Genomic DNA, 8421 nt, shown 5'->3' on the forward strand with positions numbered 1-8421 from the left:
TCATTGCTTCAAAGCTTCCTAAGTTTTCCACATCACAGAAGCCTTGCGAATGTTTTTGCCACATTCTCCACCTGGATGGTGGTGGTGTGGAACAGGGTCAGTCACCAGGAATGGCCAGAGGACCCTGGATGGAACAATTCGTCAGAAGCAGGAGCACCCTAAGGAAGTCTGTGGAAAACTTGAGATGGACATTAGACTTTGCAAACTTCAAAGGGTGATGCTGGTTGAAGGTACTTTTGCCCTGACCTGAAGGGTCAATGTGACCCCTTCTAGTCTTTATGAGCAGACCCCTTCTAGTCTTTAATGTGTGTTTTAGTGGCAGTGTGTGTGTAAGAAGTGTGGACTTTCATTGTCTGTATAATTGAACCCTGTGCTTGCAATTATCCTTGAAGGTGTATGTGTTTATGTGCTGCTTTTGGAATGATGTATTGATATGACTGCATGTTGAGTCCCTGTGGGAGAGGCTGCTAAATGGTCATGTGACCATACTTTTCTTCTTCACCTAAGAACACCAAGCCCCTTCCCACTCCATGAGAAGTAGAGGCCTTCCCAGGATCACACCAGCACTCCCTCTCTGAGCCTCCCCAAGTAACATACACTACCTGCCCCATTTTCTACTTCTCCTGCCCCTGCCTGTTTCCTCGTCTTCTTCCTCCAGCCCCAAGAATAGCTGAGGCTCTTAACTAAGAGCAAGAAAACAAAAAATCAGGTCACCAGATGTGTTTCATTCCACCTCTCCCTCTCTAGCTATCCTCCCCACAAACCAACACATTCTGAGCACATATACAGCAAGCACCTGGCATCCCCCCAAACCCAGCTGTGCCTCTGCCTGGCAACAGACCCCACTCAGGTGGAAATTTGGGGTGCCCACACAAGCATACTACATGGTTCATCCTGTCTCTAGCACTATGGTGCAGCTGTTTTGCTCTGCCTAGACAGCCCAAGCAGACCCCAGAATGATTTTTCCCATCCTGAATGAAAGGTGATAAGTTGATGCATCTGTACTGCCAGGTCACCTTCTCCCTGTGTAGACACTGCCTGTCTCAGTGTAGGAGGATACTGAGGTCTCCTGAACAAGGTCCCTGTCCGGAGGCTAGAAGACGGAGAGACCAGCAGTCCTGCCTCAGCTCACGGGCTGGGTTCACTTGAGCTGGTCCCCACCTGGAGCCCAAAATGAGTGTCTTGTGCTTTGGAATGAACAGACATCTGGGATTCTCATTGGGGACTGTTTACTGGTTCATTTGCATGGCACGTTAACAGCCCACAGCAGCCCACTTTCTGCCAGGGACTTTCAGGAACAATTTCTTCAAGCCAGCGTGGCCCTGCCTGGGCATGAGCCTTCCCCATCCCTTCTTCCCTCCCCACATCAGCCACGTGGAAGTGACTCATGCAGGCTCTCTGAGCCCCTGCCAGCAGCAGCTAGAGGATTGCCTGGATAAAGTTGGGATGGGCTACTTCAGGAGCAAGGAGCAGTCCAGAGTCCCTTTTGGAATTCCATGGGCCTCTGTGCCCTCTTCCTACTACTACTCCCAACATCACCTGCAGCCCAAACCTCATGCAGCAGCGTCTCCCTGATGCTGGGGAGAAAGTTCATCCTTCCTTATCTGCTTCTCTCCTTTCTCCCGTAGCACGTACCACAATCAGGGACAACTGTGTGAGTTATCTTGGCTTTTCCCTGTACTATTATATAAATAACCCACACTTAAAGCAAAATATTCATATATATTATTTTGTTTTATACTCATGATCACTCTATGAGATAGTTGTTATATTTCCCATTTCAAAGAAGAAGAAATTGAAGATTAAAAAATTAAGTGAGGCAAAGCATAGAGGATGTTTAGGCAGTGAAACTACTCTGCATGAGCCTATAAAGGTGGATACAATTCATTATACATTTGTCCAAACTCATAGAATGTACAACATCAAGAGTGAACCTTAATGTAAACTCTGGACTTGGGGTGATAATGATGCTGAAATGTAGTTCATCAGGTTTAGCAGATGACTGGTCCTGTGGGGGATGTTGATAGTTAGGGAGGCTGTGTGTGTGAGCGGCAGGGGATACATGGGGAACTCTTTATGCTTTCTACTCCATTTTTATGTGAACATAAAACTGCTCTAAAAAGAAAAGTCTATTTTAAAAATGCCATTTTAGGCAACACAGAGAGACTTTGTCTCTACCAAAAAAAAAAAAAAAATTAGCCGGGTGTGGTGGTGCACTTCTGTGATCCCAGTTGCTTCGGAGGCTGAGGTGGGAGGATTGCTTGAGCTCAGGAGGTTGAGGCTGCAGTGAACTATGATCACACCACTGCACTCCAGCCTAAGTGAGCAACAGAGTGAGACCCTGTCTCAAAAATAATAATAGTAATAATAAACACATAAATACTTATTTTTTAAAAATTTAAGCTTTAAGTTATTTTAAAAAATTTTCCTTGATCCCCAGAGTTTCCTTTGTTTTAAATGTACTGCATGAGCTTCTGAATGTACTTGGAGATCTACCAGTACCTCTCCTTGCCAGTTGTAGCTCCTCACCCCAACATGTCATCTGTCTGCCCCACCCTCCTCAACCCCCAGTCTATAAGAGCTGTGAGCCTTGACTTAGTTGTCTCTGTATTCTTAGTTTGTGGCAGTGTCTGACACGTAGATGCTGGATAAATGTCTGCTGGGAGAATGCATGAACGAATGAATGCATGGAGGAAAAGGAAGGAGAGGGAGAGAGAGAAGATAGTGGGAAGGAAGAGAGGAAGAGATTAAAAAAACAGGAAAAGGAGATGGAAGAAGAAGTAGAGTGCAGTATAGGGTTGGAAAGAAAAAAGGCATCCCTTGATTTTATCTTATCCCCTTTGTCGTCCTGGGGACTGGAAGGCCCTTCTCAGTTCCTTTCTTTTCTCTCTTCTCCCTACAGGATAAGGACTTTGGCCAGAGCCCTGCCTATCCCCCAGGTATCCCCAAAAAGTCTTTAACCCTTAGACATAGAACTGCTCTGTCCCTTTTCTACAAAACAAACGTGTTATTTGGGCAGAAGAGGAAAGGAGAAAATTTGAAGTGGAAAAATCTTTGGTTTGGAAATTCAGCTGACTGCCCTCATTTGGAATAACATGTCCTTCAGTCCCTGGCTGTGTGGCAGGCAGGCCCGGCCAACAGCAACACCGGATGCCGGGAGACTGGGAGGAGGCCTGGGGATTTTCAGAGGAGCCGCCAGAGTGGTATGAACTTGGAATCCAGGAAGAGAGTGATGGGGCTCATCTCCAAGGGCTGAATCCCTATCCTCTTCCTCATTTCTTCCAGACAGTGGTCAGTTGTCCCGATGTGTCAGGCAGAGCGCTATCCTGGGGGCACGGACAGGACCAGGATAGGCAAGTCCTGAGGGAGAACAGGGGCTGGGTCTGTCTCATGTCCTGAGCACCAACCTCAGCATCTGACACATGGAAGGTGCCCAAGAAACATCAGCTGGGAAAAAAAAAGTAACCCTTGTCCCAAGGGGTTGACAGGAGACCCAGACTTTGCACTCAGGTTGGTCCCAGCCTAATAGTGGAGACAGAACAGATATAAAGAATGCAGCTCAATATTGAAATACCAAGTACAAATAAAAAAATAAATAAACCAAGGGCTTATCTATCAGAGTAGCACAGCAGACTGGTTTGGGGCCAGTGAGGTGAATTGAGAGAACCTCTCCAAACGGACCATCCTAAGTGGACCTTTGAAGGAGCAGAGGGGAATTATTTGGCTGAAGCCAGTAGGATGAGTATCAAAGTGAGGAGTTCAGACTACATAAGAACAAGAAAGGCAGGAGGCTGAGTGGGGATGGGGCAGTTCTCCAGGGCTGGAGCAAAGCACAGCTTACCCACCCTGACTGGTGTCTGCAGATGTTGTACAAGCAGTGCTTAAGTTTACAGTGGCTTGCTGGTAACCTGGGTAGCCGGGGAAAATATCACAGTATAGTTCACAGGTTGTGTCATAATCTCCCAGATACGTCATTTTCAGCCTTGGTTGTGCTTATGGGGCTAAAGGGTGGAGACCTAGATTTATAAGAGCCCAGAGACCAAACCCATTTCCACAAGAAATTGCACAGAGAAGACAAAGGGAAAAACATGGCAACAGGGAAGATGTCAGAGAGATGGGAGGCTGTGCAGAGAGGGCAGCGCAGGCTGCCAGTTGGCCTCTTTTGTTTTGTTTTGTTTTGCTTTGCAGGAGAGAGGGAGATTGGAAGCACCACTGAGAGGAGTCAGAGGAAAGTGTAAGGAGATTTGTATAAAAAGGTATGCTGGGTGGTATGTGCTGCCTGATCCACTGTTTGTGGGTTCAGGGTTTCAGCAAAGGCCGTATAGACATTAAGGCTTCCGGAGGAGATTAATGCTAATGCTTCCTTGGACTGTGATCTTGCTGAAATAGACTTTGGAGGAAAGGAAATGAAAAGGCTCCAATTTGTATCTTCCTGGCAGTAAATGTTTCTTATCCAATATCAATTCTCTCCTTTCTTACTTAATAAAACTACAATTTGTTACCCAGACAAAATAGGACCTTTCCTTTGCTCCCTTGCAGCTAGGAGTAGCCATGTGACACAGCTCTGACCACTGAGGTGTCTGCAGGAGCCCCTGGAGGGTTTAGGGGAAAGTCTGGATTTCCTGATATGTACCCAACCCTTGCTTTTTGTCATTTTCTTTTGTCTTCGTCCTGCCTAGAACATGTGATCAGGTGGTGGTCATGAGGATGCAAGTCATACGTGAAGGATGATGGAACAGAGGGACTAAAGGAGTCTGACCTGGACGCCCTGATTTCCTGCTATGTGGCGTGAAAAAGAAGCCACAGTCCCATGGATTCTGTTATCAGCCACTGAGTGCAATCCTACCTGATCCCATGGTCCTCACCAAGGCTGTTGTGTGCTTAGGAAATGGAGAATGGCCCCCAAACCACAGCAGCAAAAATGAGTGGAAGGGTTGAGCATTATTTCCAGCCCTTGGTTGCTCTGGTGATTGGTGCCTGGGAGGGGCAGGACCTCCATCCAACAGACTGTACCAGCAGAGTCATAAGAGGTAGTGCTTTGAAGATTCAGCCATGTGTTCTATGGCTGGACTGAAGGCTGAAGGAGGAAGAGGTAGAAGTACATTGCTACCCACCTGCTCCATCCCATGTGCAGAGACTCCTTCAACCCCCAACCCCAGGCTGTCATCTGCTCCTATATTCATTTTCTCTGAGGTTGGAGGAAAGAGAAAGGAGACAGCAATGGCCAGACTTCCCTGTGGTTTCCAAACTGGTTATTGTGCTCTGCTCAAGTGCTGGCTCCCCGCCCCTCTATACACACACTGGGCCCATGTTCACTGATGCCCATCCTACTCCCCAGTCATTTGCCTAACTAGCTTTTTTTTTTTTCTAGGAAACCTCAGAGATGCATTGGACTTGGTCAGCAGACTTGAGTTCTATGCCCATGCCAGTCACTGACTGGCCATGACCTGAATTGGACAAGTCATGCCCACTCTAGACTTCAGTTGTTCCTTATCTGGAAAAGGAAAGGAGTGCTTTGACAGTGGTTCCCAGACACCAATTTATAAAGATTTCACTAGTCTGTGGCAAAATAATAATAATGGCTATGAATTATTGGGTATTTCCTTTGTGTGAAGTGATTTTCGTATATTAACTCATTTAATCTCATAACCACCTGGAAAAGTACATATTCTTATTAACACCTTCACATGATAGATGATAAAAATGATAAAACCAAGGCTCAGAGAGTTTAAGTAACTTACCTGAAGGTCTTCAGACGGTAAGTGGTAGAGCCTGGATTTGAACTCAGGTGTCCTGGTCCCAGAGTCCATGTACTAAATCACTACATTACAGCTGCCCATGTGATAAGGAAAGACTAAGGAGGATGACGATGATGTGCACCCATATTGATGCACACACAGACATATAATACAGTATATTTGTGTACTGTTAGTGTAAGTTTAATACTGACTTTCTGGGGAAGGACAGGGATACATATATCCTTTATGTTAAGAGTAAGAGAATAAGTCATATGTTTTACATTGAAAGGTACTTTTCTGAAACAATGACAGAAGATGAGTATTTTATTTGCTCAATTCACAAAATAAAACTTGTTGACAACCAGTTACTTTTTACAGTAGTTTACTTCCAACTTGTAATAGACCGTGAAATTAAGTCAGGAGCCCCTGGGCTAAAGGGTCTTCGAAGTCCTTTCTGGCTTAAACACTGTAAAGCCTTCAACCTCTATGTGAGGTCACACATTCTTGGAGATGCCCTCCCAGATATCAGGCACACCATCCGGGCCCCCTGGTCAGCCTAGCAGAAGGAGAGCCATCACCCCGAGGGGACCTGTTGGTAACATGCCTGTTTAACACTGCAAGTATTTTGAGCCATAGAGAAACTTTCCTTTCCTGTCCCGCCATGGCCTCAGCTTTAGCTACACACCCCTCTGTACTTGTCTACCTCTTGGGATAAGCATAATATATAGAAAGAATCTTAGATTACTCATTACTTGGTAGAGATATTTTATTTGAAAGCACATCCCAAACATAACCTCCTCCTGCCCAGTCCTAAATCTCAGGCACCAAAGAAGGCCAAGCTCTATCCTGAGTACTATAAGTGAGAAAACCAAAGGCAAAATTATGAACTATCTTGAGGATATCTGTTCAAAGCAATTGTCCTCCACCTTATATGGATTCTCTCGGATCCTGGAGCAGATTAGAAACAGAACAGGTAGTATTGGGGGCAGTCCATTCATGCTCTCTTTAAAACCAAGCTGGCAAACTCTTGTTTTGAAACTAACATAGAACAAGCAATTTGAGAGAAGGGAAATTGGTGTAGCCCAGTGTTGTCATTTTTTTCTTATTAAGAGTCTCAAAGTCCCTTGTGAAGGAGGGGAACATCCAAACAGTTTGCAGCCAGGGACATTCTTAGGAAGGACAGCGGAAGCCACAGAGCTGCTTCTGCCGTGGGGTCTATATGCCTAAAACTGAGCAAAGAATTCAACTTGGTGGGCTAGACTCTGCCTCAAAAATGAACGAAAACGAAACAAGACTTCAAGGTAGCATTTGTGGAAAGGAGGAAAAAAACATCGTCTGCCTTTTTGTCTCACAAACACAGAAACAAACACTAATGAAGGCTCCCAATCTGGCAGAAATCTAAGGAATTAGAGAAAAAGGAACAAAAATAAAAGGACACCAGACATCCAGTTTCTCAAGCCAGATGTGACCCTGGAAACTGGTGTCATGAGGAAGAAAAACAGCTGTGAACTCAGTCATGTGATGATTCAGTGATACAATTATTTCATCATCAAAAAAGGCTTTGATAACCTCACCATTAGCAGTAAGAGTAAAAATAGAAAAAGAGGAAGGAGGAGCTCGATTTCAGCACTAGTCTGATTCATTCACTTTAAAAGACCCAGGCTTGCGGCCTGCACTGGTAATGGAATCTAGCTATTAAAAATGGTTCTCTCTGGTGACGAAATTTTAAGAAATGTTGAAGTTGGCAAAGCGGATTGCTCTATTTAGCAAAATATTTTCAGCTATGGTGGTCCACTAAAACACCAAGAAAAAGAACAAAAGAAACAAAAATCTACTGGATAGAGTTTGCATGAAATCCACAATCCTGCAGTTTCAAAGGAGCAGGAATACACTTGCAAATGGATGTTGGACATTTGCGTTTTTCTGAGCTTTTTGTGGAATGGAGTGTTGGGGAGGGACTTTCTGCTTTTTATGGGTGGATCCAGTGAAATGATTGTTGGTCCTCATTAGAGGCCCATGGTTTCAATAATCTAGCATTCTCCCAACTGTGTCTTTAGCCTCTCTTTCTTTCTCTTCGGCCTACAAACAGACTACAGAAAGTGCTGTCTGGGCTACATGCTTAGATGATCCCATCCTAAATACAACTTTCCATTGACTGGGGTCCCTTTCTAGCTATGGCTCTAGCAATCAGCTCTTCTTCCCAGACAAGTTGTTTGGGAGAGAAGTCCGCATGCTACCCTGTTAGAACTGCCATATAAAATACAGGATGCCCATTGAACTTTAATTTCAGATAAATGACAAATAGTTGATGTATGTCCCATGCAATATTTGGGACATACTTATTATACTAAAAATTTATTCGCTGTTTATTTGAAATTGAAATGTCAGATGAATTGAAATTTAAGTGAACATCTTGTATTTTTATTTGCTAAATCTGACGATCTGACTCCTAGTATCCCTTCCTCACTTTCTCTTTGTTGTTCAGCCCATGGAAACCTGGTTTTTACCTCCACCTCCCACTGAGACTGCTCTCCCCAGGCTCCCCACGGACCTCTTACTGATCGAATTCACAGGGCACGTTTCCACACTCCATGGCAGGGGCCTCTCTGGAGGACTCTGCAGGCACTGCTGGCGTCTCTGTCCTGGTGAAGCTGTCTTCCCTTTTGGCTTCCATGATGCATTG

At 45.0% G+C, this 8421-nt stretch overlaps 1 long non-coding RNA gene across 1 annotated transcript; it reads left to right on the forward strand.

Annotated features, from left to right (window-relative positions):
* The first annotated feature begins 3454 nt into the window (after nt 1-3454).
* On the forward strand, nt 3455-6412 carry LOC108582596. The gene is made up of 3 exons (XR_001896246.3): nt 3455-4256; nt 4680-5030; nt 5372-6412. It is a non-coding gene; the product is annotated as an uncharacterized LOC108582596 (long non-coding RNA).
* Nucleotides 6413-8421: the final 2009 nt, after the last annotated feature.

Source organism: Papio anubis, chromosome 1 (genome assembly GCF_008728515.1).
Source record: "Papio anubis isolate 15944 chromosome 1, Panubis1.0, whole genome shotgun sequence".
Taxonomy (NCBI): domain Eukaryota; kingdom Metazoa; phylum Chordata; class Mammalia; order Primates; family Cercopithecidae; genus Papio; species Papio anubis.